This window comes from Trichosurus vulpecula, chromosome 9 (genome assembly GCF_011100635.1).
Source record: "Trichosurus vulpecula isolate mTriVul1 chromosome 9, mTriVul1.pri, whole genome shotgun sequence".
NCBI lineage: Eukaryota > Metazoa > Chordata > Mammalia > Diprotodontia > Phalangeridae > Trichosurus > Trichosurus vulpecula.
In genome coordinates this window covers 10,151,208-10,160,268 of record NC_050581.1, presented here as the reverse complement: position 1 = coordinate 10,160,268, position 9,061 = coordinate 10,151,208, and positions in this window count along the sequence as shown.

The following is a 9,061-nucleotide window of genomic DNA, read 5'->3' as shown; positions in this document are numbered from 1 at the left end:
CTTAAGACACTCTATAAATGCCAGCTATTATTATTAATAATACTTATCTGTATACACGTTAGTTACCTCCAATAGAATGGAATTACCTTCAGGGTAGGGACTATTTTGTCTCCATATCCCCAGCACCATAGGGCCAGAAACATAGCAGGTTTTGAGTAAATGCTTGTTGAATGTAAGCCATTATAATGGGTGATTGTCCCTTGGATCCTCAATCCTAATTATCCTGATCAAGTCTGAATCAGAGAAGGAGCTAAGGTTCAATCTGCATCTACTTCACTGGCTGCTTCCTGGTAGCCTCCGGATGTAACCAAAGGTCTTCGGACACCTAAGAGCATAAAAAGCCTACCCAACTTGGAGTCAGATCCCTTTGGGCTTGGTAGATACTTTAAAATTGTCACTTCTGTCTGTCCTGCTAACAAAGGAGTTTTCATTTGGGAGTGAGAGGGTTGGGGAAGACTGGTTCCAACATGAATCAGAACAATCGTCACCTGGCCGAGACCTTTCATGATCTGGCTCCAATCTACTTTTTCAGAATTATTTCACACTCCCTCTCATACACTCTGCACACTAGACTGTTCTTCATTACCAGATCTTGTCCTTCACTATCGTTTGTACAAGAAAATCCTCTCCCCTGTATAGCCCCTGTGCTTGAAACATTTCTGTCATATGTGTCTGCTGAAATCCTTTTCTTAATGGCCTAGTTCAGATGCCACCTCTCCATGAAGCCTTCTCTGATGCTCCTACCTAGAGAGGATCCTTTTTCTGTAATCTTTTGTTTGACTCTGATCTCTCCTATGTACTATCACATTCTAATTTGTATTATAGTTATCGGTCCACGTGTCTTTTTTGCTTACCGGATTATAAACTCCTAGAGGACAGGTGCCATTTTTTTTTACCTGTTAGGAGGGAATAGGTCTGATGTCTGTTGGTGATTAAGGACAAGTAACAGGTTTGAAAAATGAACCCTCTTGGGGATAGAGAATCTGATTGTAAAAGGGATTAAACAAGCTAACTAAAAGATACCAGGTGTCAGGTCAAGCGAGAGTTCTCCAGAGGGCTCAAGACGGGAAGTGGAAATGGAGTTTGTAACCATGGTCTGAAGCTGTGGTGTTCAGCACAGATGCAGAGAGCACATAGCATGAAGGGATAAGTTAAACGAATCTTTCTTCCTCATGCAATTTCCCTCTTGAGGCAGCATTCTCTTAGTGTGGTAGAGTCCTTACCACATTCCGTCCTTACCCCTTGGCATTGGTGTTGCTGGTAGCCTGCACATCACAGACTATTATTTTTTTATCTTTCCATTTTTAGGACCCAGCTCAGTGCATTGTACCATGGTAAGCCTTTAATAATTGTGTGCTGAATTTAACTGATTCAAGATCCTGATGTATTCAGAGAGCTCCAGGATGTCCCTAAAATAATAAGTTGTAATGACTTCTAAGGTCAAGCTAACAAGCATTAATTAAGGGCCTACTACACTCCATGAACTGTTCCTTCATAGTTCTAAGTCTCTAATCATACAATTTTTCTTAAACTAAGTCGATTAGAAAGAAAAGGATATATCGGTATTTTCCCAACCAGTTCTCAATAGATGGCAGTATTGGACTTTCAAAAATCAGCCTCGGAAAACAACTTTCCATTCAGTGTAGGTCCGGGCCACATGGGACATGTGTAAATCATCAAGGGGACTGTACTCAAACAAAGCACCCCTTACTCCTTTTATTCCCATCCCTCAGGAAGCAGTGAATAAGTAAGAAAAAAAAGAGCAAAAAATTGTTTTAAAACGCTTTTGAACACAAACGGTTTTTCAAAATTTTAACATTTGAAACAATGGGGGTAATGAGGGAAAGAGAAATACTGGTATTTTAGGATGCTGTAAATCAGTTAGAGTCAGCTTTGATTCTTGGTAATATGATAAAAGTGATTTATGACAGCCGACTGTCATAGACCCCCATTGGTTTAAGGAAAGAGAAAGTTCAATTTTAATCTAATTTCATCTTCACAGGAATCCTTATGTGTCAACAACTTTAGGGATGTGCTTTTCAATTGTGCCTTCAATTTACACAAGTAATTTTTGGTAGATTTACATATTTATACAAAAATGCAAATTTCCATAAAAGTCTACAGCTTAATAGTACCCCTATTAGATACACCTCACCTTTCTTGAGGAAAGCCATATCTGCTGAGAGAAATTCAGTCCACCTCAATTCTCTCTTGGGGAATAAGAGAAAGTAAAAAACATTTATTAAGTGCCTACTCTGTCCAGGCACTGTGCTAAATGCTTTACAAATGTTACCTCATTAGGTACTACTTATGTGAACAAGATATGATCTTGAAGAATGTAGCAACAGGCCAAAAAGATGGCACCAGGATTTGGAATTCTGGAGCACAGCTTAAATAATAAGAGGCATTTAAAGGTACTTTAAAGTTTGTAAGGCACTTTTTATATATTTTATTTCATTTGAGGGACATAAGTATGACGAAGACTTTGCAGGTACCAAAAATCCAGAGGTTATATGGCTTGCCCATGGTCACATAGCTAGTAAGAGCCAGAGGCAATATTTGAACTCAGTTCTTCCTGACCCCAAGTCCTAGGCATTATGCTACACTACTCCTTAAAATATAGAAATGATAGACTCCTGACCATAGATGAAGAATATGCAACAAAAGGCTGTTAAGAATGTACTTGGCCACTGTCTTGTCAGTCATGTTATGAGAGCCTTAAACTGAAAATGGAGTAAGAGGTAGAAACTTACATATATATATGTGTGTGTGTGTGTGTGTATATGTATATATATATATACATCTATATACACATATATATGCACACACACACATACCTACATATATATGTATATATGCTAAACCAGATATCATGGACAGCAGCGAGTTGGAAGAAAAACCCAGACATTCCAGTCAATTGCAAGAGGGGAAGAAAATTACATAGAGTACACTGGTGATTCACGGGAGACAGGTGTCCAAGAAGAGAGTTGGCAATAAAACTCATGGCCTCAGGCATTTATCTATAAATGGATAAAATGTGAGTAATAAACCGAGTGATGACTTCTTCAAATAAACCAATGAACTTGAGGTCTTAACCCAAGGAGATCGAGCTGACCACATAGGAACCACTGTGACTTGGTGGGATGGGACTGGAAGGGCATAATTATTTAATAGAAACTGGATGGGTAAAAAGGTGGTGGGGTAGAACTGTACATTGCATGTTGAAGATACTCATGTGGAGAAATCCAAGAATGGGAGAAGTGGAGTGGGCTGATATTGCATATTCCAACTGAGTAAGAAACAATGGAGACAGATATAGAAACAATTTTGTCCTTAGGGTATTCAATTGATCACCTGGATGGAAAGAGGAAATGCATGAGGAGTATGGAAAATATATCACAAGCCTGGCATAAAAGTATGATACAGTAGGATGAGGGACTTCAATTATCGGGACAATTATCTGCTAGAATTTGGTCCCTCTCTTTTTCCCCCAGAATAGCTAATAGTTTCTTGATTTGCTTTAATAATAATTTCATCCCTTAAAAAGTATAAGGAACTTAAACAGGAATTGCTGCTGTAGTTATGTCTGGCTCTTTGTGATCCCATTTAGGGTTTTCTTGGCAAAGATGTGGCAGTGGTTTGCTATTTCCTTCTCCAGCTCATCTTACAGATGAAGAACCTGGGGCAAACAGAGTTTAGTGATTTGCCCAGGGTCACACAGCTAGTAAGTGTCTACGGCCAGATCTGAACTCAGAAAGATGAACCTTCCTCACTAATCTTCCTGATTCCAGGCCTGGAACTCTATACACTGCATCACCTAGCTGCTCTTAAACAATGAGGGGAACTACTATTCCGTGTCTGAATCTCTGAAACAAAGAGGAACTAGTTACTGTGGGTGGAAATTATGGGACTCTTGTGAGATGGAGGGGAAAATGAATCACTGTGTGATGAGTCTGGTGAACATCTTAATTTAGAGTGGGGATGAGTAGATTTCAGAGAAAGTACAGGCAGGCTCCAATGACCTAAAATGTTATCAGGAATGTTGTTCCAAGAGGGATGGGAAGTCTTCAAGAATAAAATTCTGAAGGCACAAAAATAAATAATTACTATGAGGATGTGAAGGGACCAATATGGGTTCATGGCCTAAATTCAGATTTCTGAAAGATACGTGCAGAAGACAAAGCAAGAATATTTAATGGAAGATGAATATAGTTCAGTACGAATAGCGTCAGGAAAGCTCAAGCTCAGAATAACAAGTTCAAGCTTGCAATGAATGTTAAGATACTTATGGATGAGAAGGCTGAGATATAGAGAGGTTATATGACTTGCCCAGGGTCACACAGCTAGTAAGAATCTGGGGCAGAATTTGAATCTTGGTCTTCTTGATTCCAAGTCCAATGTTCTATCCACAACACCATGCTGTGTTATCCCTTCTTTTTTGGAGAGAGGGTTTAGGGAGGAAGGCAAGGCAATTGGGGGTAAGTGACTTGCCCAAGGTCACACAGCTAGTAAGTGCCAAGTGTCTGAGGCTGGATTTGAATTCAAGTCCTCCTGACTGCAGGGCCAGTGCTCTATTCACTGTGCCACCTAGCTGCCCTGCCCTTCTTTAATTTTTCTCTTTCCCCAGTATACCAGTGAAATAAAGTCACTTCTCTTTCCCAAACAAACAAAAATACAGCAATAAACCAGCCGAGGATGCTGAGCCTTGAAGCAGGACATGCCAAGTATGATGGGAGTCATTCATGTTACACAGTTAAGATTCAGACTTGAGGAGGAACTCAGTCTCCTGATGAGACAAGACTCACAGGAGGAGCTGGGAGAAGCAAGAGGAGAGGTAGCCATCACAAGGTGGAAGCTGTGTATCTTTTTTCTCCCCCTGGGCTCCTCCATGGAAGCCTGAAGACTTCTATTTGAACACAGGCAAAGTTTGTTTGGCTTTGTTTTAAAACATGTAATTTGAATTCATAAGCAACGTTAACCCGAAGCTTTTGCTCGCCTGGGTCGACTCACTGGAAATACAGTTAGGAGGAGGTAATTGAGAGGGGAACGTCTCCAGAGAAGAGAGAGGAGAGAAATATAAAACTGGTGTTTTGGAGTAATGTTCCCTCTGGCTGGGTGCTTGGATCTAATAAAAGGTAAAAGAGAATGGAAGATCCTTTTCTCACAAATTGCCAGAGTAGAAAGGGAGTATTTATATTGGGAAATCCAATAGGCAATGAGTCTAGTAATAGGGTTGGGGTGGGGGTGGGGAATAGCAGAGACACGCAACCCTGTTCCCCACACTACAGAACCATGGTTCTGTAACCTACATCATCATTTGAAAACTAGAAGTACAAATAGATGAAACTGTCATTGAATCCACTACATTTGGACTCTACTGTTGTGGTCCCTAATGTACTTCTAGAGGAAGTGAAAACAGAATTGAAAAAAATAAAGATGGGAAAAGTAGTTTACAACAGATCAAGTATGAAGAGAGGCAATCCATACTGGAGATGAAACATTTAAGCAGACCAAAATTCTGCCTCTAAGACTGTTCTTCTGTAGCCAATGTGCATCTTATGCACATTGAAATTATATATAATTCCTTGAAAGATATGACAGAGATAACTTCATCTGATGACCTTCTAGCAATTAATATAAAATTATGACAATGCAAACTTACTGCAGTGGCTAATTACTATAACATTCATTTCACTAGGCTTCCCTATGATCTACAGAAGAGGTTTCAAACTCATGCTGAGTGAGGTCCAAGCCATGTTAGAGTTTGACAATGTTTGAAAATGTTTGACAAAATAAACAAAAATACAATTCAACAGACAGTGGTTTTCAAAGTCAGTATATAACTCATAGGAATCTTCTTCTATCTGACAACAACATCACTGCTCTACAGTTACTGTTACGATATCTGTAAGGGAGGAATATTGAGGGTGGGGAAGTTTGGGTTGACTATTTAGAGTTACAAAAGTAACAGCAGCCTGTCAGGTGCTGTTTCCTGTGTGTTCAGGGAGGGTATTTTTTATGTGGATCTATGACATTAAATTATAGAGGAGATTAAGTGAGGACAAACTTTTTTCTTGTAATACCTCTCTTTATGTATTTTGGGAAGAACAATTATAAAGATAATTTTATGATAAGTAAGCCTGAGAAAAATTGTTGAGAGTGATAGCTTGAGAGATACTAAAGATACTGTTTGGAGAGAAGTTAGAAATGATAGAGAGAAAGGATGAAGATGACTTCTTTCTTGATAGAATTGTTTTAACGTTTATTTTGTGAAAACAACAATGAAGATTTTAAAAAAATCCATGGGCCATCTTCTGAAAGAAACCCTTAAAGGAAAATCCCAGCAATGTCATAACTAAAATTCAAAACTTTCACATCAAAGAAAAAAATACTGCAAGTATCCAAAAAGAAATACTTCAAGTACCAAGGGACTATTGTGTTCCACTCATATGGCCACCAATTCCAGGGAAATGAACCTGTCAGAAGTAAGGAATCATTCATGACCTCTGCATAAATAAATGCCTGTTATAAATTTGGTATTCCTTAATCACAAGAGGGAGCACCAGGCCCAGAGTCAAGAAGTCCTAAGTTCAAATCCAGCCTCAGACACTAGCTGTGTGATCCCGGGCAAGTCATTTAATCCTGTTTGCCTCAATTTCCTCATTTGTAAAATGAGCTGGAGAAGTAAATGGCGAACCACTCCGGTACCTCTGTCAAGAAAATCCCAAATGGGGTCAGGAAGAGTCAGACATGACTGAAACGACTGAACAACAACACATCACAAGAGAAGAAGCAAACGTATTTCAAGAGTACCTTTCTAGGCTTATTACACATTCCCTTTCCCAACCTGTATATGCTGGTCTCTTAGCCTATCTGCTTTTCCTTCTGTTTGACATTCCATCTCTAATTCTCTGCCTTCGGTCAGGCTTGTGCCTAAAATGCATCCTCTCCTCACTTCTTCCTCTTACAATTCTTAGCTTCTTTCAAAAATCAACCCGGAGGCACTTTCTGAAGGCTTTCCTGGTTCTTGTTCCCTCTCTCTCTTGCTAGTTCTTTTTACAGCTTAGATACTACTTAAATTACTTTCTGTCAAGGATATGTGTATGTGTTGCTTCCCTCAATAGAATAGAAGCTTCTTGAAAGCAAGCACTGTTTTGTGTGCCTCTGTACGTTAAGAGCCTAGCACGTGGCCTGACCTGTCATAAATATTTGATCGATGCTTACTGAATGATTAAGAATCCAGATCAGGGATAGGGAACCTGCTACCTCAAGACCACATGTGGCCTTTTAGGTCCTTAGGTGCAGCCTTTCGACTGAGTCTAAGTTTTACAGAACAAATCCTTTTATTAAGGGGATTTATTCTGTGAAGTTTGGATTCAGTCAAAGGGATGCACTCGAGGACCTAGAGAGCCAAATGTGGCCTCGAGGCTGCAGGTTCCCCACCCCTGATCCAGGCTAAACTCAAAATGAGTACCTTTACATTGTAGGAATCAAAAGCAGAATGGAAAGAATTGAGAACAGACGGATGTATTAAATTGATATAAAAAAAGATACTGAACTCCAAGTTGACAAAAGTCATTTAGAGACCTAGAACTACTCATTTTGCACATTTTAAAGTTCCAACAGAAGGGGAAAAATTAAATTGTAACTGGACAAGAAGACAAATTATGAAGTCACAAACCTTCCCACGAAGGGAAGAGAACTTCTTGCTCTTCTGATTTAAGTGAATACATGTTAGAATCTTGGTTTGGATTTGGGAAAAAGAGAGCTGGAATCAGGCAGTCAGCCAATAAACAGTCATTAATCCTTGAGGATACAGAAAGAGGCAAAAGACAATCTCTGCCTTCAAGGAGTTGGAATACCAGATATTGGGAACGTTTATCTGAGGTACTTCTTAACGCCCTCTGGCAAGTGAATAATTGATACTATATTTAGAATTCTAGGTCTAAGCAATTTATATTCTTTGCAGGTAATGTGAAATTGATGGACTTCAAAATTATAATTAGATGGAAATTGGGTTTGAAATTAGTCTAATTGGAAACATTATTTATTGTTTGGGATAACATTGAGTTGTTGATATCAGTTGAAGACACAATTTTTATCCATGGCACATTTGATTATTATTGTGAATAGAAATTGATGGACAGTCATGGCACACCTTTGTAGCCATGATGAATTGGTATTGATGGTCCTGCTCTCTGGTGGGTTTTCATAATGCCCAAACTGGAAAACATTCAAATGAAGCAGTTAACCCATATGGACAGGCATTCAACTGAATTCCAATTGTCCATTGTTATAGGAGTGGTAGTGATAAGATTCTGATTTCAGATTTCAATTACGCTCACCAAGTTTTTATGTTTCTTTCTGGATGTTTATCTTTGGGATCATGTTTAAGTTCAGAAAATCCTATAAAGCCATGTTGTGGAAGAAGGGGTTTGAACAGTACTGATGGAGCTTAGAATATAATACCTATGTGATGATGGACCCAGAACTGTTGTCTCTGAGGAACTGAGTGGTAGAATTTTGGTTTATGAATGGGAGCAACAGCATAGGTTTTGTTAACTGGCTTTAATTGTCCCAAACTAGAGAGAAGCTGCTGGGGTTTTCCTTCTCTTCTGGTTTCTCTCGTTGGCTCTATTTTGAAGCTGGATGATATGTTTTGAGTGGTATCCTTGTGGTAAATTTATGGGGAAAAAACGGAGAAGTATCACAAAAGACGGATAGGCATGGCTGCTTTGCACTCTGCCTTAGTGAGTACTTAGTGAGATCACATATATGCCCTTTGGGATGAGCCTCACTTATTCTTGGGAGTTGATTTTTCACATATAGAAAACCGACACCCGATCCCCTGTCTTGACATTTTTTTCGTTAAATTAAGCTTAATTTTCAATAATGGTAAGAAAACTTGTTTAGGATAATTTCCCAGTGGTTGCCTTACTACTACTGTTCTCTTCCTTGGAATCGGTTTTTTTCCTTGAGGCACGTGTTTATTCTTTTTTATATACTGCTTCCCGCTCCCCCTTCCCCCAAATAAGGTATATGCAGGTTGAGATCTCAATAA